The following is a 24681-nucleotide window of genomic DNA, read 5'->3' on the forward strand; positions in this document are numbered from 1 at the left end:
TGGGCAATGATATATACTTCTTATATAATAAATTACAATAAATGGAGATTATCACTTATCTATTGTTTAAAATTCTAGGTGTCAATTAGAACTTGATGTTCTGTTTGGGTCTTATAGAGAGAACCTAAGAAAAATCTCTCATTTATCATCATCATTTTGAGAAAAGTATTACAAACCAGTATACTTTATCCTACCTAGATTTTGAAGTGCTATGTAAAGTGTATCTTCAATTTATTTGGATGCATATATATGTCATATTTGATATAGTGATCTAATATCCTCCTTTCAAATCATAAACTTCTAATAGGCTGGGTCTTTTTAGAAGCTTTTATTTTGTTAAGTGAATTTTGTTTAGTCCTTTTTAATTCAAAGGTATTATCACTAAAACACTTCCCATGTAAAAATCAAACAATTCTTCCTTTACTCCAAGACTTATAAAATAGAACACAAGCTTTCTCAAGCAACCCAGCTATTATTTTCTCTTCCTTTCAGAAAGGAAGAGACATCTGCTTCTTCACAGGCTCATGGGGAGATTTTAAAGGATTCATGGTGTTCCTGCCACTGTGGTAGAATTCTTCCTTTCTGGGTAGTAGTTTTCTTTCCCAAGCTAAAAGAATATTATAACTTAAATACTTAAATACCTTAAAAATTAATACTTAAATAAATTAAGTATTATTAAATACTTACATTACTTAAATCTTGAGTTGATAATCACACTAATTTTATGATATTGATTTTTAATTTGTTTCCTCCAATCATGCCATAGCCTTTATAAATCATTATCATATAATATCAAATATTAGTAGAAGTTCAATATTTTAAAGAAAGCATGCATTAAAATTGATGAGCTCTATTGATAGCTCAACTTTAATAAAAAATTTAGTTAACATCTCTGAATACCTGCCTTGTTACTTTTTAGCAAATTTTATGAAAATTTAATTATAATACATATTTCCTGTGCTAATGTTTTGTTCACAATGTCAATCTGTTCCAATGCCAATGACTTTAAGGCTAATCCCCACTTTCTCTTCTATCAGATTTATTGTACTGGTTTTATGTTCGAATCTTGAGTCTTTTTATGTTACGTATTATACAAGATGATCAGTATGGATGTATTTGGATCTACATGAGGTCTTCCCATTTGAAAAGCATCATTTGTTGAAGATGCTGTGTCTCCTTTTTAGTGTGTGCTTCTGGGTTCCTTATTAAAAAAAAAAAAAAAAAAAAAACAGGTTTCCAAGGTATGGGAATCTATATCTAGGTCTTCAATACAATTTCTTTGAAGAACTTGGCTATTTTTATGCCAATATCATGCTGTCTATAATACAATGTGAGGTTGGTAATGGTAATAAATCCAGGAATTCTTTTATCATTTTTGAATTTTTTAGCTATTCTTTTTTTTTTGTTTTTGTTATAATTATTGGTGGTGGTGATGATGATGGTGGTGGTGGTGGTGTGTGTGTGTCCATATGAAGTTGAAAAATTGTCCTTTAAATATCTGTGGAGAATTGCATTGTGATTTTAATGGGAATTGATCATATTATTTCCCTTGTTTTGTTATGAATACCTACATACAGAAAGTTCTGAAGTTTATTTCTGATATTCCCTGTTGTTGGATTTTTTTTTACTCTAGCCCCACATTGAAACATTAAAATGTTGTTGATTGTTTTATTCATTTTACTTTTTAACTTTTTGTGGGGACAGACACCCAGCTCCCCAATAAATATGCAAAGACTTATTCTTATGTATAAATGCCTGACCTTAGGTTGATCTGTTTCTACCAGCTTTTCTTATATTAAATTATCCCATCTATCTTTCACCTCTAGGATTTTACCTTTTTTACTTCTATATATCATTCTTTCATTCTTACTTATTGGTTGACTGTGTGATTCTGAGGCTCCTAGCATCCTCCTCTCCTTGTTTCTCCTCCTTCTTCTAGATTTCTCTTTCTATTTGTACTTTCTGCCTGTCAGTGCTGCCTAGCCTGTCTCTTGCTTTGCTATCGACCGTTTAGCTCTTCATTAGACCATGAGATATTTTAGACAAAGTATCACAGCTTCACAGAGTTAAGCAAATAGAACTTAAAATAATAGAAACCATCATAGCATCATTAAACAAATGTCCCACCACATAAGCAAATATAACACACCTTAAAATAATCTACAAAAACTTAATGTTCCTACCTAAACCAACTAATGTTGGCCATTATTTACATTCTGCATCACCAGAAATTTCAGTTTTAAAGCTTATACTCTACAAAATGTCTATTCCACATTCTGAAACCACATTCATAAGCACAGATTCTTAGATTTTTATCTTTTCATAAAGGAGTGTCACTTAAGTGTGTTAGGTGAGTCTATAATTGCCAAAAAAATAAGTTATAAACTAACATTTGAAATTGTACTGTCTTGCTATTATATACTAAATATAATTAATTTTTTACTTTTTTAACTTTAGAGATTATAAAACCTTAAATATTCCTTACTTAAGTCATTAATAAATTTTATTTTATAATACAGAATAGTATAAGGAAGATTTGCTCTATGAATAGGAATTCACAGCATTGTTGAAGATGCTGGCTATACAGCGCTTATTTAACTCTTCATTGCAATGGGCTATGGCTCTGAGTCTTTCATATATTCCTTATGCATTCCAAGATATTAACTCATGTTTCTTTTTTAATCTCAACTTATATTTGAGAGAGAGAGAGAGAGAGAGAGAGAGAGAGAGAGAGAGAGAGAGAGAGAGAGAGAGAAGAATGACAATTCCTGAGGTCTTAAATGCTGGTTGTACTCAATATTTTTCTTTGAGTCTATGGTGAGCAGAAATGTTATTAATTGCTAGCTGTCGGTTTTGATGCACTCAGCAGTCAAAAATTTCCAGGACGCTGTAAAATGTGATGAAAATGGTTTAATGGAATTCTTTTGATGGTTTAGATTTTTTACATAAACCATCAGCCTTCAGAAAAGTTGTCATAGCTACATAGTGATTATATCAGTAAACACCCAAAATTCTCTCCGCTCACATTCCAGGTATCAGTATTTAGTCTATATTATTTGTGAAATGATACATCTAATGACAGAACATAGAACTCATTTTCTCACACCCATTATTACCACAGTGTCGTCTTTCACGTATAATTTGTTCCTCGGATCTTGAGAAATTAGGCACAGCACAAACTGAACTTTTAGACCTCCATTATCTTTTAAAGCTTCCCACCTTATATGGGTCATTGACCAACAACAACAATGAATGTAGAACAAGGTCAGATCCTTAAACTTACCTGCTTTCTTTACATAAATTCAAGCAAAATGACAGATTAAAGAATGAAATTAACAACTCATGTAAAATATACAAAATACTTCCCAATAAGAAATAAAAGCTTACTGTTTTGAGCACATGTATATAGATGGCAAGTTTTATTGGCATTGTTCAAAACTCTAGCATGAAATAAATATTAGTATCGATGAGCACATACGTACTTATCGGTGAGACACAAATATCATGTAGGTAGGTGGGTTTCCTGGGGTGACGCGAGATTATTACACTCAGGATGTGCTAACACTTGCAATTTTCCACACTTAGGAAACTCAACTACAAAATTTATGGTAGTGGAAAGCTGTATTCATGCTCCCCTCTTACATAAGAATGAGGGGAAAAAAATTGGAGCGCACACATAGCATGTTCAGTTAGGAAAGTTCATAAAATGATACTAACTAAACTCTGTCTACTTACCTTTCCAGTGTCTTTATATCAATAGTCTGTATTATACACAATTGTGCAATGACCTCATACTATACGGTATTGTGTACAAATGATATTTTATTCATGATATTTATTTATTTATTGCTTTCTTATTTACTTTGTGTGTGTGTGTGTGTGTGTGTGTGTGTGTGTGTGTGTGTGTGTGTTGGGGGCCTGTTTCATGTCCATGTGTCTGACTTTAGGAAAAGGCAAGAGATCGAAATCAAGGATCCTGTTCTATCAGTCTCCTCCCCCTGTTTCATTGAGATAGAATTTCTCCCGAAACCTGAAGGTCACCATTTTGATAGCAAAGCTGAGCACAGATATCTTAGGAGCTCCTATCATTAAAAACATGAGTTTCTTCATACATATATAAATGTATTAAATGAGTTTTTCTAAAATTATTTTATGACCTCAGGGTCAGCTCTCCCACCTGCCTCAGATCTTAATGGGTGGGATGGGGTGGGAGGTGGGAGAGTCAAACCACCATAAGACAGATGAATAATAGGAACAGCTCTCCCATGATCACAACTTTGGGGTTGACTGACCCAAACCTCCACCAACAGGGACAACTCCATTGAGCTGCCCAGGCAAGGTACAGGGGGAAAAAAAACAGTTTTATTTCTCTGTCTGTTAAAATAATATGGCAAAACTATGCGTTTATGTCTGCATGTATATGTGTGTTTGTTTCCATAGTATTTCTTGTCCTTTTCCTCTGTGTATGTGTGTGTATGTGTGTGTGTGTGTGTGTGTTATAAGATCCATAAAACCTGTAACTCCAGATTATATCAGCTCTAGAACATGTGGGCAGCCTCTATTTTGATCTCAGTGCCATCTTGGGAAAAGATTACCCATGTGTGTGCTGGACCTACCAAGGAGACATTCTGCTCCAAAATTCCTTAATTTACTAAATTATTCCTTTTATTCGCCTTACATTTACTAACATTGGTAAGCTGTAACTAATTTGGTAACATACATATCTAAATTTAACTTACATGTCTAATTTAAATATAGCTAACAGGTAAAGGTACCCAATTCTCAAATGTCTAACACGGAGACATGCCAGCTCCTGCAGCATCCTCTAGCTCCTCAAAGAAGATATGTGGTTACAAAAAAACTTCCACCTGGAGGCTTGCCTTTGGGTATGGCAAAGCCACACACACAGCAAATGCGGCCTTCCACCTTGTCAGCTTCCTAGATGCTACACTAGGGGATGGTTTATCTCATCCCGTCAAGACAGTTATACTAAATATTCTAAGACTAAATGCTTCTAATGCTGGTGTTGTCAAAGACTATGGAGAAACTTGGGACTGCCTGAGTACAAAGAAAAAAAAATCCTGTCTCATTTCTGCTCATTTATCCCTCCCAGATCTGTCTAATGGCATTTGATAACTTAAGGTACTAGTAACTCATTACTTCATTTGTTAAGTTTTCTGCTAAAATTATAGACAGGTGTACCTCTTTCACGGGCTTCAACGTCCAGGATTAACAGTTTTCAGGTGTATCTTCAGAGATCAAGAGTTCCCAATTCCCTTGAATTGTCTTCTAAAAGTTTTTTGTTCCTGTTGTCTTACAAATCCCTCAGGTTCCTGGAAAAAGTTCTGCTGCTGTATCAAAAATTAGGTCTGGAAAAAAAAAAAAAACTAACAGTCTCCAGAGTATATTTAACCCCATCCATTTTCAAGCATATTTTACAGGTCACTCCTGCTATCTGGGCCAAGACCAACTTACAAAGCACCCTCCAGTTAATGCCAACACCTGCACGAGCTCCTGGGCCTTCACCATTGGTACCAACTCTCCTGGCTTAAGGATATCTACCAAGTAATTTGGTTTTAAAAGGGCCTGTCTGCTCTTGTGTCTCACTTATTCACCCGTGCCTCCCCTGTACAGCCAGGGCACCCCCTGTCCCATTCTTTTTGGCAGTTAATGAACTTTTCCATGGCTAACCCTCTTCATAAAACCAATAATAAAAATATATATTTTTTTCTCTTAGCCACCTGCCTTCTCATGATCCTCAAGGAACAGATGCCCGAGGTCTCCAAGATGGCAGTAAACTGGATGCTTCTCCAACCACACCTCTTGCTAAGCATGAGCCCACTAACTCCCAAAGCTCCCCTCTCCCATGTTGCCCCATGACAGCAGGAAGTAGCCAGACTTGAGCTCATGTTCCTTTTCCCAAGGAGTCTGAAATGTTTGATTGGGAACATCACCTCAGCCCCTAACATCCTTACCAAAACAAGTCTGAAATCTTTGGTTGGGAGCTTCACCCCACCTCCTGGCACCACTTTTGTGGAATGTTGGGTGGAAAGCTCCATTTCAAATTTTCGCCTCTTGGAATTGCTATAGTCCAGACTCCACCTCCGAGGAAACCTGCCCCAGAGAGGGTCAAGACCACACCCACAGGCTATTTAAACTGCGCCCCACCCCCCAGAGAACAAACACATAGTGTCTTCAGTTTTCCATTCCCCTCTCCATGGTTTTCTGGTCTTCCTTCACAGGGAAGGAATCTGAATGGTCACCCAGGAGTGCTGGCATCCTTTAAACCTGGTTCTTTTCTAATTTGGTTTGATTTGGTCTAGTCTGGATTATTGAATTGGCAGAGAGGCTTATTGGGCCAGAAAAACTTGACAGGAAGGAAGGAAGGAAGGAAGGAAGGAAGGAAGGAAGGAAGGAAGGAAGGAAGGAAGGAAGGAAGGAAGGAAGGAAGGAAGGAAGGAAGGAAGGAGAGAAAAGATTGATACAGTCATCCACTAGTACCTCCTCTAAGTAGTAAGCCCTGATAAGAGTGAATCATTCTACAATGAGTAAGTGAAATGCATAGTTCCATCTCCAGCAACACAATAAAGCCACTGTTTTTGGTGAAGCAGAGAATGTTCAGTGGAGCATGGCATGGGAAGCATTGTCTGTACTCAAAGGCAATGTTAAGTCTTCAACTACATTGAAAGTTTATTGCCTGATTTGTTTTGGAGTTATAAAACACCATTTAGACAAACTTCAGTAAATACTTAGAAAATAAAATCCATTCACTCTTGCCTGTACTATGGATATAATATGTAAAGAAAAAGCTCAGAAACAAGGTTAAATATTTTAAAGTCGTATTTATACCAAATCCGTTGTGTCTGGATGACACTGTTTCCACAATTCAAACTATCAAAATTCTTTCAGGGAGAAAGGGAACTAGACACAATGTTCATCCTCTAAGCAAGAAGCTATTTACAAGTGAAGCCTGCTTGCAAAGGAAGAAATCAGTTTTCTCCAGTGTAATGTCAATGAACATACCAACCAGTCCAGGGCAAGCCCTAGGCCAAGAAGTTGGCCAACACAAAATTGACCCATGTTTTGCTTTGCTGTTTGTGAGAATTTTGTCTTTTGTTTTGTTTGTGCTTCATTTTGTCTTGTGTTATTTTTATTATTAGTGAGTTTGGTTTTGTTTTCATTTTTTGAGATATAGAAAAAAAAAGAAGAAGGAGACAGAGAGAAAAAGGGTGAAATAAAGTAGCTACGGAGGTGAATATTATATGGGAAGAAAAGAATATGATCAAACACATTTTATAAAAAACTTTTTAAAGGAAATAAATTGATAAGTTTCATTGTCTCTGAATTAATTTTTCTTTTACTTAACTGCATTTTGAGGTTTATTAGAATATATAACATTGTTCTTTGCTATGATGGATGAAGTTATTTATTTCAAGCATAATGGAAGTGTCTAGAATTCTAAATAATGAAAATCTAAATAATGTAAAATATTTACTTTCTAGCTCATAGTTTGAAAATCTAGATTATATTTCCTCTGGAGTAACTTACCCCTACCAAATCCCTGCAAAGGACTTTAAAGTGATAATGTATCCAAGCCAAGATCAAGGAAGAAAAATGAGCCAGCATTTTTATCCACAGTTAATTTTTCTTCTTTATTAATGGCTAAAGTATAAATTCCTATGTAATTAAATTATTAATTGTGAGTTTTCTAAATCTTTCTGTATTTTCTTTTGCTTGTGTTCACAAGAAACTTTTTTAAATTTAATTTCTTGCATATATAGACCCACTTCTTTCTATTCTTTAAATTACAAGATTATAGTTCATCAATAATTAATAAGGAATAGTTATTAGGAGATTGAGATGTAGATAGTGGTAGAAGATTTGGCTAGCATGCACAAGGTCATGCGTTTCTACACTGGCTTGATTAAAAGTAAAAACCACTTCTTTAAAAGTATCTTTTTTTCCTTATACTTTCAAGCACAGTTAGAATTGTCATCACTCATAAATATCGCTGCCGTTGCTAAAGCCTGTATAACTATTTTAAATATTTTCATATGACCTCTTCAGAATGAATAATGGTAACAGGAAGATAGATGGAGTGCATCATTTTTTTTTTAATCTGAACAACATAATTATCCTAGAAAAGGCAGGTCATTTATTTCAATGATGATTCTTTATGGACAACAGTCTATTACTATGGTGAGAGAGCACACTTAAATTGTATGCATTATTTAAAGATTGGTATGGAATGTTTCATGTAAAAACTAAAAGGATTTTAGAGGTCTTAAGGCTGATTGAATCATAAACCTGCAAGGATACCAAACTGATGGTTCAGTTCAGTACATAAGGATTTGGAAAGAATTAAAACTAAACTATATTGGTACTGTCACTTATTCATAAAGAGGTAGTAGGGGACTGGTCCCAAGAGGGGACATGGTGGGTCACCAAGGCCTCGGCAGGTCCCCTGGCAGTGGCCTAAGGCCATAGTGGGAGACAGACAGATCGATATGGCATGCAGAACGAGTTTGGGTATAGAGTTTGTTTAGTGGGTTAAGAAGGGGAAAGAGGAGGGAGAAGGGGGTAAGGAAAAGGGGGTGTTGCAAGGAGGGGCTTCTTGCTCATCCTGGCTGCCCGGCTAGCTTAGCCCAAAAATAACCACACAAAAACTCTATTAATTAAATCACTGCTTGGCCCATTAGCTCTAGTTTCTTATTGGTTAATTCTTATATCTTAATTTAACCCATTTCTATTAATATGTGTCACATGACAGTGACTTACCAGGTAAATTTCCCAGCATCTGTCTCTGGCAGATCTATGGTATCTCTCTGACTCTGCTTTCTTCCACCCAGAATTCAGTTTTGTCTTCCCTGCCTACCTAAGTGCAACCCTATCAACAGGCCAGGGCAGTTTCTTTATTCATCAACCAAAGAAAGCAGCACATAGACAGAAGGACCTATCACACCAGGACAGGGGTGGGGGGATAGAGAGGCAGAAGATGCCTCTGCCGGAAGAAGGGCAGACAGAGAGAGAGCGAGAAATAGAGAGAGACGGAGGGAGTGGGAGATCACTTGCCTTGGCAGAAGGGAAAGGTTCAGAGTGGGTAGGGCTTTATTCTAAAGGGACAGAGTACCCAGGTAACAGACCAGGTCAGCAGATTACATTCTCTTCTTTTTTTTAATAATAAAAAAGATGTGAATTAGGCATAGCAGGTTGAAGGAATCGGAACAGTGGATTCTCAAAACCACTTTCTGATTTTTTGTGGTTATCAAAGTCTTTCTTCAGGGGGGCTTGAGATATCTGGGTGTTAGTCACATCCTGGGGTAGCTGGTTGCTTTACATCTACCTATGATTCGTGGTGAGGAACTTTCTGGTGTCCTCTTGGACCTGACAAGGTGTTGGCAGAGCAGAGAACAAAGTTAAGTTTAGGAAGAAAAAAAAAATTCAGGACCAGGGAATTAATATGAATATATCTGACCTGTTTAAGGTGAATCCTTCGATTCAGCTCTCTGGAACTCACAAAAATTCTTTAAGTTTGTAAAGGCATAAGTTTTAGACACATACATTGTATAAACAGCAGCATATTTATGTTGGAATGACTGTGACAGATGTTTTTGCATGATGAAAAGTATCTTTGAGACTGTGAAAGGCAGCGTGATAGAGAAATTTGATAAATTGTATTTGTCCTCAAACCTTTATACTTGCAGGTACAAATTTTAATAACTTGAATTTGTATGATAAGATTATGAGATTTGTTTGGTGAGGCTGTCCTTTTTTAGCTGTCAAACCTCTCAGCTGTCAAACTGCAACAGGCCAGCAGATTACAGGTACAAAATAACTCAATTCATAATCAAACTTAATTCTACATGAAGTTTCTGAAAAATGAAGATTGCTTGGTGTTATGATGAAATAACTACAATTATGAAATTTGAATATTCAGTAAAATATAAAATAATTATTATCAGAAATTATTTTTATTTTGCTGGGTTTATGGAATATCAGCATTTAATAAATGAGAAGTGTACTGTCTGCTCTGTCCTTTTAAGAGACAAGCCTCACCCACTCCCTCCCCCATCTGCCAAGGCAAGCTGATCTTCAGTTTCCAGCCTGAGTTCCTTCCTTTCCACGTCTCTCTCTCTCAAAGAGGCAGCTTCTCCCCTTCTCCCCTCTCTGTTTCTCTTTGTATCTCTGTCTCTGCTTTTCTCTCTGTTCTTCCACCTTCTCCTTTTCCCTTCCAAAACTCACTAAATAAATATCCAACCTCACTCTGCATGGTGTGCCTATCCATGTCTCTGTCTCTAGATGATTCCCTGCCCAGAACAAATCACCTTTAGAGGCCTGTGGCAGAGACCTGCAGCGTGGCCTCATGGTGTGCCTATCTGTCTGTCTCTCCTTGTGGGACTGGCTGCCACACTGAGGTCTCTCACCTGCCACTGGCTCCCTGCCTGGGACTCCTGGCCAGCTGTAGCCACTCGGGGAACTGCACCGTCCTTGCTTAGGACTGGTGCTCTTGGGACCCGCTGCCCACTGCCTGCGGCTCCTTGGGGACATGCAGCATGGTCTCATGGCCTGCAACATGCTGCCTGCTGCAGCTACTTGGGGATCCCCAACATTTTACTTTTACCATTTCAGGAACTCTTGAAACTGGAATGTGTGGCTAAGGATACCACAATTTGGACAAAACAGCATGTTACAGAATGGAAAAAAGATTGTTACCAACTGCATATCTGATAGAGGACTTATGTCCAAAATATGTATAGAACTTTTAAAAATGGATTTCAAAAACAACCAAATAACCCAATTAAAAAATCTAAGCGAGGTAATGATGGGGCACATCTTTAATCCCAGCACTCTGGAGGCAAAGGCATGGGTATCTCTGTGAGTTCAAGGCCAGCCTGGCTAGTTCCAGGACAAGCTCCAAAGCTACAGAGAACTCGACCCCCACACCATAAAAACTAAACAGAAAATTCTCAAAAGAAGCACAGACTGCTGAGAAACATATAGAAATATTCAACAGCCTTGTCATCAGGGAAATACAAATCAAAGCTACTTTGTCATCTCATCATAGACCATTCTGAATGACCAAAAATCAATAAAATAAATCACAGCTCATTTTCAAAGATGTGAAGTAAGTGAAGTACTCATTCATTGCTCGTGGGAGCGAAAATGTTCTGAGGCACTATGCATATCAGTGTGACAGTTCCTCAGAAAGCTGGGAATTGATGTACCTCACAATACAACTATAACCAAATGACTCTTGGGAATATAACCAAATGACTCTATAGCCTATCACAGAGACACTTGCTCAACCCTGTTCATTGCTGCTCTGATGTGGACTGCATGGTGATGTTTGACAAAGTCCCAGCATTTCAATATTGCAGATGACACTTTGTACAATGGTAGCCTCTCAAAACAAAATAATTCTTATGAAAAAAATCCCCACCACCAACAAATCAGGAATTCCATTGTACTCTTCAATTTACACCAAGAACAGAAATGTTAGAGATTTACAAGACATACCTGATCCCAAGGATGAAATGCCTGCAATTCAAATCCATAGCCTGAGGACATTAAAGGCAAGAATTCAGTTAATAAATACAGAGAAATCAGAATGGTACAGTATAATGGGACAAGAGTAAGACTTCAGGATCTTCCCTTTGGGGAGCATTATGAGGGGAACAGGCAGGCCTATATAGTAAGACTAAGAAACTATAATATAGTGTCTGATTCCCAGATGAAGTCCTAATGATCTCCATCTTCTTGGGAGCTTGAGGAAAATTCCTATTTAATAAACCAGTCATTCTTCTTATCTCTAGTAAAAGGAACAGGTGGCCCTTTCATTAACTGGTACCTACTGTCAAGGTAAAATGTAGCTTTCTCAATCACTGATTTTTTTAGACACATCTCAGTTCACATACTCCTTTTTCTTTAGTTTAGTGGTATGTGAACCTATAGAGTATAAAAGGTACAAACTTCTTCTTTGTTTGATAAAGGCTGCTGGCAGCCAAACTGTTCACGCTCAGATTGTGTCCATCTCCTCCCACCACCTGCCAACTCCATACATCCTCCTTGGGACCTGAACCCCCTACAGAAGCAGTCTCTAGCACTGTTCTATTAATAATAACCAGATACTGTAAAAACCTAGATGTCAGTCAATGGATGAATGGATAAAAATAATGTGGAACATTTATACAATGGAATATTTATCACTTGGCTATTGAAAAAAACATGATTTTTCATAAAACTAGATGGGTAAAAAAAAATCATCCTGAATTAGGTAACCCAGATTCTGAAACACAAATATGGTATGTATCCACCAATAAGACAATGCTAACACTTAAGTCTTCCATAATCAGGCTACAATACATATAATCACATAGGTTTGGCGTATGTGACTAGGGGCAAGGATTGTATTACCCTAGGAAGGGAAAATAGAACAGACAGTTAAGTACAGACAGGGAAGGAGGGAGACTGGAGGAGTAGAATCACATGGGGAGAGGGAGAAGGGAAGTGAAGAAATTAGGGATGGAATAACTAACTTAGCTATTTGAGAGGTCATATAGAAACCTAATACAGTAAAAGCACCCTAAAATGTATACATATATGAAGTCTAAATATAATAACAAAATAATGGGGAGACAGAGCCCAAACTGGGCATCTCCAGCCACCAAATGAAGCCTCCAGTTATGGAAATAGGTAGCATTTAGGTCTTTAGACAAAGGAGCCTCATGGGAAATCTCAAAGAACTCAGGCTATTGGGAGTCTCAATTGCTGAAGACAGCACCTACCCAACTACTAAAACAGAGAAGTGGAGCTGGTGACCATCTATAGCCTTGACCCCTACTGACTAGTGTTCATGGTACTGGGAGTTACTTGGCATATTAACAAAGGAGACAGAAAATTACCAACAGTCACAAACCCTTAGGTCTATAATGATTAGCTGCCTGCAATTTATACTAGTGAAACAGTGGCACAAAACTTCTGAGAGTAAATGAAAAAGTAAAATGCTGTAGATCCCCGAGTGGCTGCAGTGGGCCGTGAGGAGATTAAATTTTAGCTTCTTAAAGAGAAAAAGTAGTCAACAAACCATAATTTATGCTTCCTTATTATTTTTAAAAATATATTGCACATTCTTTCAGCCAGGTGTTGTCATTTTGACCATAATCTCAGCATACATCACTAAATTTAACATTATTTCTGATGTACAACAGAACATTTTCCTAATCCAGATCCTCCATCTTAGACCTAAGAATGAAACACTTTTTAGCTTTCATCAACTAAATTTAATTGAGTGGCTGTTTTGAAAACCTATAATTTTACTACAAATAAATGCTAGATACAATAAATAGAAGATAGTAAACTTCTATCAAACAACATTAAAATTAAATAAAAATCAGATAATGAATGATAATAGAGAATATTGGAATCAGTTTCTGCCTCCTGAGTGCCAGGACTGAGGGCATGTGCTACCATACTTGGCTAATAATATATTTTACATACAGATTGAGATTTTGGATTATGAGACTTTAAAATTTATTGCAGAGGGCTACACCATAAGAACTTGCATCAAAATAAACACTCTTTAAAAATTTTTAGAGTATTGCTAACTATAGAAACACGAGTTATACATATATTTTGCCAAACAAGCTATTCAAATGACCAAGTAGCAAATTATATTGTCATTCTTTTTAACAATTGGGTAATAAAAATCAACAATACACTGACGAATAGTTTCTATATCAGTTTAAAAGGATTAAGGGCAGGGAAACTTGATTGCTCTTTGGGCTAACGAGGGAGGGGGACTTGATTAGGGGAGGGGGAGGGAAATGGGAGGCAGGGGCGGGGAAGAGTCAGAAATCTTTAATAAATAAATAAAAAATTAAAAAAAAACTTTTGACACACTAAAAGAAAAAAAAAGGATTAATATCAAGATTAACCTAATTCTTAGCTCTAACTGATGCTTTCTTTAGACTTTTATGCCCACATCACAGACTCCACATATAACCAACTAGGAGGCTGAGTCCTATATGTAAAAGCAAAGAACCTTTATTCTTACACAAGTTTGCAAACTCAGACTCTCTGTGTGATACATCATATTGGAGTGGTCAGCAAGTTCCCTGCTCAATTAGGGTTTGGTTTTTATAGTAGCAAAGGTGAGGGTGAGGGATTTCTAAGGTTCAGGACCCTGATTGCTAATATTTGTAAGGGGTGTCCTGGTGAAGAACAGTGGGTTTGTGCTGTCAGGTGATCGTATTTACAAGGATTGGAATGATAGGAATTTCCTTTGGATGGTCTGTTCCTGAGTGGTACCTGGATATTCTCAGTTTGTAGTCTTTCTTGGAACCAGGTTTTGCCTCAGGGTAAACTACTGAGCCCTCTATGGAGTTTGTCATTGCTGGGTCCTACATAAACATTGAAAACTGAATACATAACTTGATAAAATACATAGCTTGATTATGATCTGGCATAGAAAATCCTATGTACAGCTGAGTATTCCAATATCCTTCATAAAATAACTTTTCATTTTGAGTGTCCTTATTTTTCTACAATCATGTGGTTATGTTATATGACATTATGTTTGGTATCCAAATTGGGACAATCACTTTTTAAATTTCCGTTTTCTATTAAGTTAGAAGGGAATTCTGACTTTCCCATATTTTTTCTTTTGTTTATGTTTCTTTTATTATTCTTTTAGTATTTCTTCCTGATTTTATCTGTTCAGAAGCCATGAGATAAGGCTTAGGAAAGCTGCCTGCCTATAAAGAGGTATAGTAAGTCAAGCAAAGGGAGAAGAGATACTTTAAGCAGAGTGGGTATAATGCTACAGAAATGACTAAGAATAGTATAAAGCATCAAGGAACCAGTGTGAAGTTTCTGCACCCCAGTGGCACAAAGGGCATATGACTAGGAGAAGAAGGTAGAATCGGTTGTTTAAATACTACTAATTGATTAGAAGTTCTAGGTTATTAAAGATAAGATAATCAGAATTTTCTTGTTATTAAATAGGAGAGTTAAAACATAGAAATGAGCAAATCAATATAAGCCTCATGGTACTAGAATGGAATTGACTATACCAATATTGTTTTCATGCCTAGACATAACTCAAACGCTTCCACGCAACTGTTCCATGGACAATAAATCTCATGACACTCTTAAAATGAGTTACCAAATTGCAGTAAAGATAGCAAAAAGCAATAGTATAAATAAATGACAAGAATGAATCTTTAAGCATATATGCATAGCACAGAGCAATACATACAACTGTGTAAATAAAATTTAAAGTTTGACAAATGTACTGATAAGGAATGATTTGTCTATTGATAAAAAATTATTTAAAATACAATAGTGATTATAATGAAGGTTTGAGTTTATCAGACTTTTAGGTAAAAGATGAAAATGTTTTCAGGACCTGATACTGTATGAAAGATTCTGACTTGTGTTAATGATTTATTAGTTATAACAACTACACACTATATGTGTATGTTGCATTATCATATACACAGTCTTTGTAAATTTAATATAAAAACAAACATTTTCTGATATAACATAAATAGCTCATCTATTAAAAATTAAAAGCAAAAAAATAAATTCCAAACATGGGCTTCCTTTTGTATGACCAATGATTGCTCAGAATGAAGGACAAAAGAAAGTGCCTGGTGTTCTAGCATGTATCCTGATATGGAAGGACAGTACATGGGGTTTTCTGTGGTAAAAGTTAATGAGCAATAAAAAAGTTCTATGTATTCTTTAATATGTTACAAATGATAATATGATTATAATATGTGATAAATATTGAGTTTAAAATAAAATCTTATGCTTTCAAAATTCACATAGTTCACATAAATTTTAACCTAATTGTATCAAAGTTTATTTTTGTACTCAAATTAAATTGGACATAGTTATTCTATTGTTTACACAATGAAAAAGAAGGAAGAGATTTATCTGTGACATATAAGTCAAGAATGAATATATGTAGATATCAAATTTAATAGCATCTTAAGTAAAAACTTGTTTCATGAGCTTTCTAGTGCAATAGCTAGCATCTAATGAGTTTCCGCTGAAAGTAGAGTTAAAACACTAGATCCATTGGTGGGTTTCTTTCACTCTGCCTTAGGATAAGCAACTGAATTTGTGGTTTCATTTTAAATTATTTTTTTAATTTTATTTTGCATTTCATCCACAAGTCTCCATCCCACCCCTCCTCCTGCCCGCATTCACCTTTCTCTGTAGTCCATTCCCCAGTGGGTATGGTCTCCCATGGGAAGTCAACAATGTCTGGCACATTATGTTGGGGGAGTACTCAGCCTCTCCCTACTGCATTAAGATGAGCATGACATCCCAAAATAGGGAAAGGGCTCCAACTCATGCACCACGGATGGATGCTGGTCCTACTGCCTCACAAATAGTCCAAACTTCACACTGTCTCCCATATATGGAGGACCTAGTTCCATCCCATGGAGGCTCCACAGCTGTTGATCTAGAGTTGCTGAGTTTCCACAAGCTTAGTTCAGTAGTCTCTGTAGATTTCTCCCTCGTGATCTTGACTTCCCTTGCACATATATTTCCTCATCCCATTCTTCAGTTGGGTTCCTAGAGCTTGATCTAGTGCTTGGTTGTGAATATCTACATCTAGTTCTGTGAGAAGCAATTGTGTTAGATGAATATAAAAACCCTGAGACAAATATTGGGTTTCAACCTGAAGACAAAAAAAAAAAATGCAAAGTAGCTAACCACTTGAGAGACCTTTTTCCTCTACCAAATCTTCATATCAAAGAGGCAAGATCCTATTTACATGAATCCTCAAATTCCATACTCCAATGAGTTCCTGTATCTTCCCCTTTGTATTCCTCTCTCTGACCAACCATATCACACATTCCTCCACTGTCCTATCTGGTATATAAAAGCATGTGACCTTTGTGTGAGCTCTCTATTTCTCTTTTAGACAGATTCAATCTTGTGTACCCCAGGGTGGACTTGAACTCACAGATATTTGTCTGCCTGTCTCCTAAATCCTGGGATTGGAGGTGTGTGTCACTACCCCGTGGCCTGTGTGGCTGACAAGTATAGCTGCTTTGTCCTCTGATCCTCAGATAATCTTTATTTATTAAAACACAAATATATACCACTATACAATTGAATTTGTAAAAAGAAATCCCATGTTTGTCCATCAGCTGATTCCCTGCTCTATTAACTTACTTATGGGTAAGTGTAGCATTTTTATTCATCATATTATTACTGTAATGGTCTCTCTTGTTCCTTTAAGAGACAATCAACCCCTCATCTGCCCAGGCAAGCTGATCTTTCCCTTTCCTTCTCTCTCCCAAAGAAGTAGCTGCTGCCATGGCTCTTCCCCTCCCCTCACTCTGCTTCTCTCTCTCTCTCTTTTTCTCTCTCACTCTTTCTCTTCATCCCCCTACTCCCTCCCTTCCTCTCCCCTTTCCCTTTCCCTTCCATAACCTACTAAATAAATATCCAACCTCACTCTGCATGGCTTGCATCCTCATCTCTTGTCACATGCCTCCCTGCCTGGGATCTGCTGCCCCTCAAGGTCCATAGGCCACTCAGGGGAACAGCACCATTTTATTTTTACCATAACAATTACTGCTTCTTAGTATCCATGTCATAAAAAGAGAGACTCAGGTATGTATTTTTTCAAAGAAAGGACAATTTACTTGGAAGCCAATGCTAATGTGCATGGAGAAAACATAAGATGACACAAACTTTTTTCACTTTATTCTAAGTGTATAAGTATCTTGACAATATAAAATATATTTTATTCTCCTTAAAAATACTTCTTATTTATTTCCTTGTTCAAGGATTGTTCTAGAGAATTTAGGTTTATGCCTTAAAAATGGTAATGTACCTGTATGTACTAATAAACCCTATTATAGAAATTTAAATTCCATAGTGATTTGTTTTCTAAATTTTATAATTTAAAGTCTACTTATATAATGTGAGAAGGAATGAAAGTGAGTTTTTATCAGTCAAGTGATTTTTTTAGTTTCATGTTAAGATCAAACAATGGCATAAACATATCTAACCATATCAATACAAGCATTACTTTTAACATCGTGTGACATGTTTATTAAGTATATGTTTTTTCCTAGAAAATTTTCCTTTTTTATTTTTCAAGTTTATATAGATTCTTTTTGAAATGGATATGAAGGAGGAACAGTATCAAAGTCAATAGATATGCTCTACAAATTTAGGTCAATATTATTCAACATCACAAAAGAATCATTTTGCATCAAAACAATAAAACATAATATAATTGACTTAAGTTTTCCCTCTAGTTCTCAGAGAATCAATAATAATATACAAAAGAATAACTATAAGTGTTTCAGGAAAAGTGACAGTATTGATCAATGTGATAATAATATTATATTGCCTATTAACTTAAATTTATTACAAATTAAATAGTAAAAACCTTAGCCCAAATATTAAAAAAAAATATGAACATTGGAATATACCTTGAAAATGTCTCGACTTGTTCATACTACAAAAAAATAGCACAATTCTTAAATGTCTTAAAGTCTAAAGATGGTTTCCAAGGAGAGCTTACACTAGATCAATACTCAGTTCAGTCAACATACAAGGATGTCACTAAACTCACCAGAATTGCAGACACTAGTGTATATCAGTAACTTGGTTGAGTAACAGGTCTCTGACTCTAAATGTGTTGCATAGGTTATACCCAACGAAATGGGGGCAGTAGGGCTGTCTTGGAGGAGCCAATCCTCTCCTTACTGCATACATTTTTCACTGAAAATCTGATAAAATTCTATAACAAAATTATAGGATCATCTGCTTTTTCTTGTTGGGATATGTCTTGGTTACTTTTATGTCAACTTGATATAAACCAAAGTCATCAGAGAGGAGGAATCTTAATTGATAAAATTCCTCTATAAGACAGGACTGTAAGCAAGACCGTAGGGCATTTTCTTATTTAGTGATTGATGTGGAAGTTCCCAGTCATTGTGTGTGTAGTCATCCCTGCGTCAGTGGCCCTGGGTTCTGTAAGAAATCAGGATGAGCATGTCATGGGGACAAACCAGTAAGTACCACTCCTCAATGACTTCTGCATTAGCTCCTGCCATCTTGTTTTCTGCCTGGTTTGACTTCGCATCCAGATTTCCTTCAGTGATGACCAGCGATATGGAAATGTAAGCCAAATAAACCCTTTTGTTCCCCAAGTTGTTATTTTCTCATGGTATTTTGTCACAGCACTATACACCCTAAGAGAGATGTTTTGTTTAATTGACCTCATGGTTTATTATTATTTCATGTACTCAAATTTGGCAGCTGATATACTTTGAGAAATCTATTTTATTACAGCTATTCTATGCTGTTGCTGCTTTAGTCCTTGTTTCCTTAATTTATTATGCTTTAAATAATATTTTTATCCTTTAAAATTCAAGTGATTTAATATTTAATGTATATTGATTATATCCATTCACCATTATCACCTTCAACTTCCCCTAGTACCACCTGAACATCCCTCACAACTTCTTGTAATCTTTTTATTTTTTATTTCTCTATTATTAACAAATCCTTGAGACAAATTAATGATGTATATAATCATATGACACAGGTGTATGGCCATCCACTGGAGCATTAACAAACTACCAGAAGCCATGATTTCATAGAAGAGTACCACCCAAAGCTCTTCAAATAGGAGTACAGTCTTGAGGTTCCCACTTCATCCTTGGTGGAATTTTGATAGGCTAGATCTAGAGTAAGTCTTGTGAAGCTAACCACAACTGATATTATCTGATATAATTAGCAAGAATGCTATGTACAGAAATCAGGATTTCACAGCTATCTTCCCTATCCACAGGCTCCTGCAACCTTTACACCTTTATTCTAGGTCTTTGAGTTTTGGCTGGTTCAAGATTGCTATAGATGACTCATCTATAACTAAGGACTCGGTTTTGATTCTACTTAAAGTTTTGACCAATTATGAGACTCTAAATTAACAAATAATCTCTGCATAAAACATCTCTCTGACCAAAGCTGAGAGCATCACAAGTTTGTAGACATAACTGCAGTTTGAAAGCATGATCATTTGGCAAAACAAAAGGACACTCCCCAAAAGGGCATATGATTTTCCCATTTGGGGCTTATTACTAGGTTTAGAGTCAAGGAATGCAACTCCTCTTGTGGAGCAGATATCATACCTAAATTCAACATCATGCCACTATTTCATCAGTGAGCACATATTGCTATCAGACCATTATTGTAATATACAGGGTTCAATAGTCAAGACATAGATTTCATTGAAGTTCTGAGTTAACCCTGTTAAAGTATGTTGATACTATTTCTCGTATGCCTAGGCCTACTTTACATCTCTCTTCCCAAGCCAAGTAGTTCTTACAGCATTTCAAACATGCTCATTGTTATTATATTTGTTATAATGATCTGTGAACAGTGGTATTTAATATTAAACTATATTTGGCCTTTCTGTGTGGATTATGTCCATATAAGAATGCAAACTTAATTGATAACTGTGTTTCAACCTCTCCACTACTTCAATAAAGCAATGTTCTCCATTTCACTTCCAGTCCTCAACTTCCTTTTGTTGGACCCTAAAGTCCAATTACCGAGGAAGAGTCGCCCCAAGAAACCATTTACACCGCAGTTGTTGCAAAGGCAAAGAGGAATTTTAATTGGCTGGCACATCAGGGTCCCTCAGCCTTAGGAGGTGAAGGACCCCGACTGGCTGTTACAGGCTACTTTTAAAGAAAAAAAAACATAGAAGCAAAGGGGGAGTCCACGAGTCATTTGTCAACTATTGTGACTGGCTCGTTTAATGATCAACTAACTATAATTGGTCGATGCCATGGCTGGACCTGCGGTTGATGGGTTCGTTGAGCAAGGAGGAATATCTGCAGGTCGTTTTGCCCCAGTTCCAGAAACTGGGTCTATTTGGAGAAAAACCGCAGAGGGATGGAAAGTACCCAGTGCTCTAGTACACACGTGGGTGATTATCAGGTTCCTGATTCCCAGGGGAGGGAGACAGTAATGCTGAGATGCCCCGGAGTCTTTCACCTTTATATACACTGACCATGATATTTGTCTAGTTAGTAGTCACTCAAATGTGACAAAACTTAAGTGCATCTCATTTTAATTCAATAACTCCTTATGATTCTGCTTAATGAAGATATGTATCAAACTATGAAATAGTATGAAAACCTAGCCTTCTACCAACCACTTACATTGTAACTGAAAAGAAAAATTCTTGAGGGAAATTGAAAGTGCCATACCAGTTAGCCTACTAAAGATGGTAGAGTAAAACAAACTTTAGGATAGATAAGTTGAAAAGTTCTAGAAGTCTAGACGGAAAATCACATAAACCAGAAGTTTCACTTAAGCCTAAGGCTAAGACTAAGGCTGAATAATCCAGATCAAGATGTCCCAACACTTTAATGTTGTGAAGGCTGATATAGGTAACAAAATGTTTGAATTTTGCAAAAATGTTTGAATGTTGGTTTGTGAAACTTACAGCAAGAAGCTCTCCCATAACATAAAATATCAAATATAATCAATGAAAGTGGCTATGCTAATGGAAAATTTTAAATGAAGTAGTTTATTGCCACCTACAACCTTATGTGTACAAAATTTCGAAGACAGGCTTTCTCTTGCAAAGGGCTAATGTAAGTGATGACTTAAAGTTAAGCCATTGCTCACTTACCATTCTCAGAAATCTTAGAATTCTTAAAATTATACTAAAGCTATGCTACCATGCACTATAAATGAAAAACAAAGCCTGGATGACAGCATATCCATTTATGGAATGGCTTCTTGAATATTTCAAGTCTACTGTTGAGACTTACTGCTCAGAAAAATATATTCCTTTCAAAATATTTCTGCTCACAGACAATGCATCAAGTCCCCTAAGAGCACAGATAGAGATGTATTGGATTAATGTTGTTGTCATGCTTGCAAACATAACATCTATGCTAGAGCCTGCAGATCAAGAAGTAATGTTGACATTCAAGTCTTATTATTTAAGAAATGCATTTTGTTCAGCTTTACCTGTTGTAATTCCTGGTGATTCCTCTGGTAGATCTTGGCACAGTGCACTGAAAGCCTTAAGAAATGATTCACCATCTTAGATGTCATTCTGAATGTTGTGCTTCATGAGAGAAACTGAAGATACAAACATTAAAAGAAGGTTGAGAGAAGTTGAATCTATACCTCACAGATGAGGCCAAGTGGCTTAAGACTCCAGAGAATAGGGAGAGATGGTAGATAAAGTAGGAGGACAAGAATCAAACATGGAATGTGGAGGGTGAGAGAGTTCAGTGGCTGCAATCTCACTGTAGAAGACTAATTTGTGAGAAGTTGCTTTTTTAAAATTAATGAGCAAATGAAATTGAAATGACTTCCTCAGAAGCAATCTACTCTTAAGAAAATGCTGTGAACAGTATTGAGCTGAAAATAAATAACTTAAAATAATACCGAAATCTAGTAGTGAATCTATGTTAGAATTTGAAAAGATTGCATGGAATTTTGAAAGATCTTCTAGGCTATCAAACAGTATTTCATGCTTCTGATAAATTTTCAGGAAATGCTATCAATTGGTACAAGTTTTATTTATTTATTTTTATTTTTTGCTTCAATACACAGGTTATTTTCATTCCTAGAACTTACTTTGTAGACAAGGCTATCCTCAAACATAGAGATCCACCTGTCTATGCCTCCTGAATGCTGGGATTAAAGGTGGTGTGGGAGGCCCTTCTGTCTATGTGTTGTATTTATTGGTTAATGAATAAAAAACTGCTTTGACCCTATGGCAGGGAAGAACAGACCTAGGTGGGGAAAACTGGACTACATGCTGGGAGAAGGAGGCAGAATCAGAAAGATGGCATGGAGATGCCTCAGGAGACAGATGTGCTGAAAGTTTGCTGCTAGGCCATGACCTCATTGTGATGCACGCATAAATAGAGATGGGTTAAATTAAGATGCAAAAGTTAGCCAATAAGAAGCAAGAGCTAATGGGTCAAGCAGTGATTTAATTAATATAATTTCTGTGTGGTTATTTCAGGGCTGAGCAGCCAGGAAACAACAGGAAGCCTCCTTGTAACATAAAGGTATAATCCACAATGCCTGGCTATTATCTTATTGTTATTATTATTTGTTATTCAGCTACAACCACTTTAGATTTCAACATTATCCTCAGTTAACAGCCATTGACTTTGAAACAAAATGATCTCTGCAATTGAGATCTTATTGAGAGATGAAATGGATGTAGGTCTTAGCAATAAAGTATATTTAACTAAAGTATATATGTTTTAGGACACGAAAATATTGTATAATAAGTAAGGTAAGCTTTTCTATCCCTGGGACACCATCAACTTCATGTAAAAGCATGCTGAGTGCTGGGAAAATATTTGACACTAGATCAAAAGATGAGCACATACTTTCCTGTTGGCAATGTCCAAATTTATATTTGTTGCCTTCATCACAGAAATAGAATCTAAGTTCTGTGTTTTAACTAGTAAAGCAAAAGAATCACATCTATAGAAGTGACTGAGGGAGGCTGGGTAAAGAGCTCAGGTGATAAAGAAAAAAAGAGAGGTGGGCATCTCCCAGGGAATGACACTCAAGGTTCTCTTCTCACTTCTACTTTCCCCTAAGTACTTGTACACCTTGTACACACACACACACACACACACACACACACACACACACACACACACACATACACAGAGACAGAGAGAAACAGAGAGAGACAAAGACAGAGAAACTTTGTCTGGAGCAAGGGTTCAGAGTGTATTTGCATTAACCTATGATATTTTCAGCATACTAGTAATATGGAGAATCTCTGTCCTTCCTATAGGTAGTGGATATAGAAACACATTAGTTCCCTTTAAATTTCCAAGTCCTGGGGAATTTTGGCATGTCACTGCATTATATTTCATTCACAGAGTCAATGCATATCATAAATTATTTTAATTGATCCATTAATCTTTAGAAAATGAAATAATATGTATTTGTATATGTTTTATTATATTATACATAATACATTTGTAAATATTTATTTATTTTATATTTAGCTGTATTACATATTATCTATTAATTATAATAACACTTATAATTTTATATTTATAAAAATTTTAATCTAATATTATGAATGATTATTTATAATAAAAATATTATTAATATATAATATAATCAAAGCATATACTAGAACATACATTACATAATTTATAAAGCAAATGTCTATCTATCATCTAGCTATCTAGCTATTATTTATTTATTTATTTAGTCTTTGGCTCAGACTTAGGAGGACCATTTTTATATCATTTAAAATTTATATAAAGGTGAATCATATGCTGAGGTTATGCCCTAAACTACCTACCATGCATGTTCCCACCCTTTCTTCCTTTGTTCCCATAGATAATTTAATGTTTACTTTTATCTCATATAGACATATACTATTTTATGTGTGAATATAAATATATTATGTGGAATATATATATATATATATATATATATATATTCATTCCAGGAAAAAATGACAGAAAATATGAGATTTGTATTTTCTATTTTACTTCATCATGCTTTTTACTATGCTTTTGTCTTTCTCCCACTTCCACATCCTCCCCCTCTCCCCACACCCATCCTTATTTAAACTATTCCACTCACGGTATTCATCTTTTCACCCTCATTCCACAGGAA

The sequence above is a fragment of the Alexandromys fortis genome, unplaced genomic scaffold (genome assembly GCF_014885135.2).
Source record: "Alexandromys fortis isolate MF-2015 unplaced genomic scaffold, M_Fortis_MF-2015_v1.1 scaffold_0, whole genome shotgun sequence".
NCBI classification, from domain to species: Eukaryota; Metazoa; Chordata; class Mammalia; order Rodentia; family Cricetidae; genus Alexandromys; species Alexandromys fortis.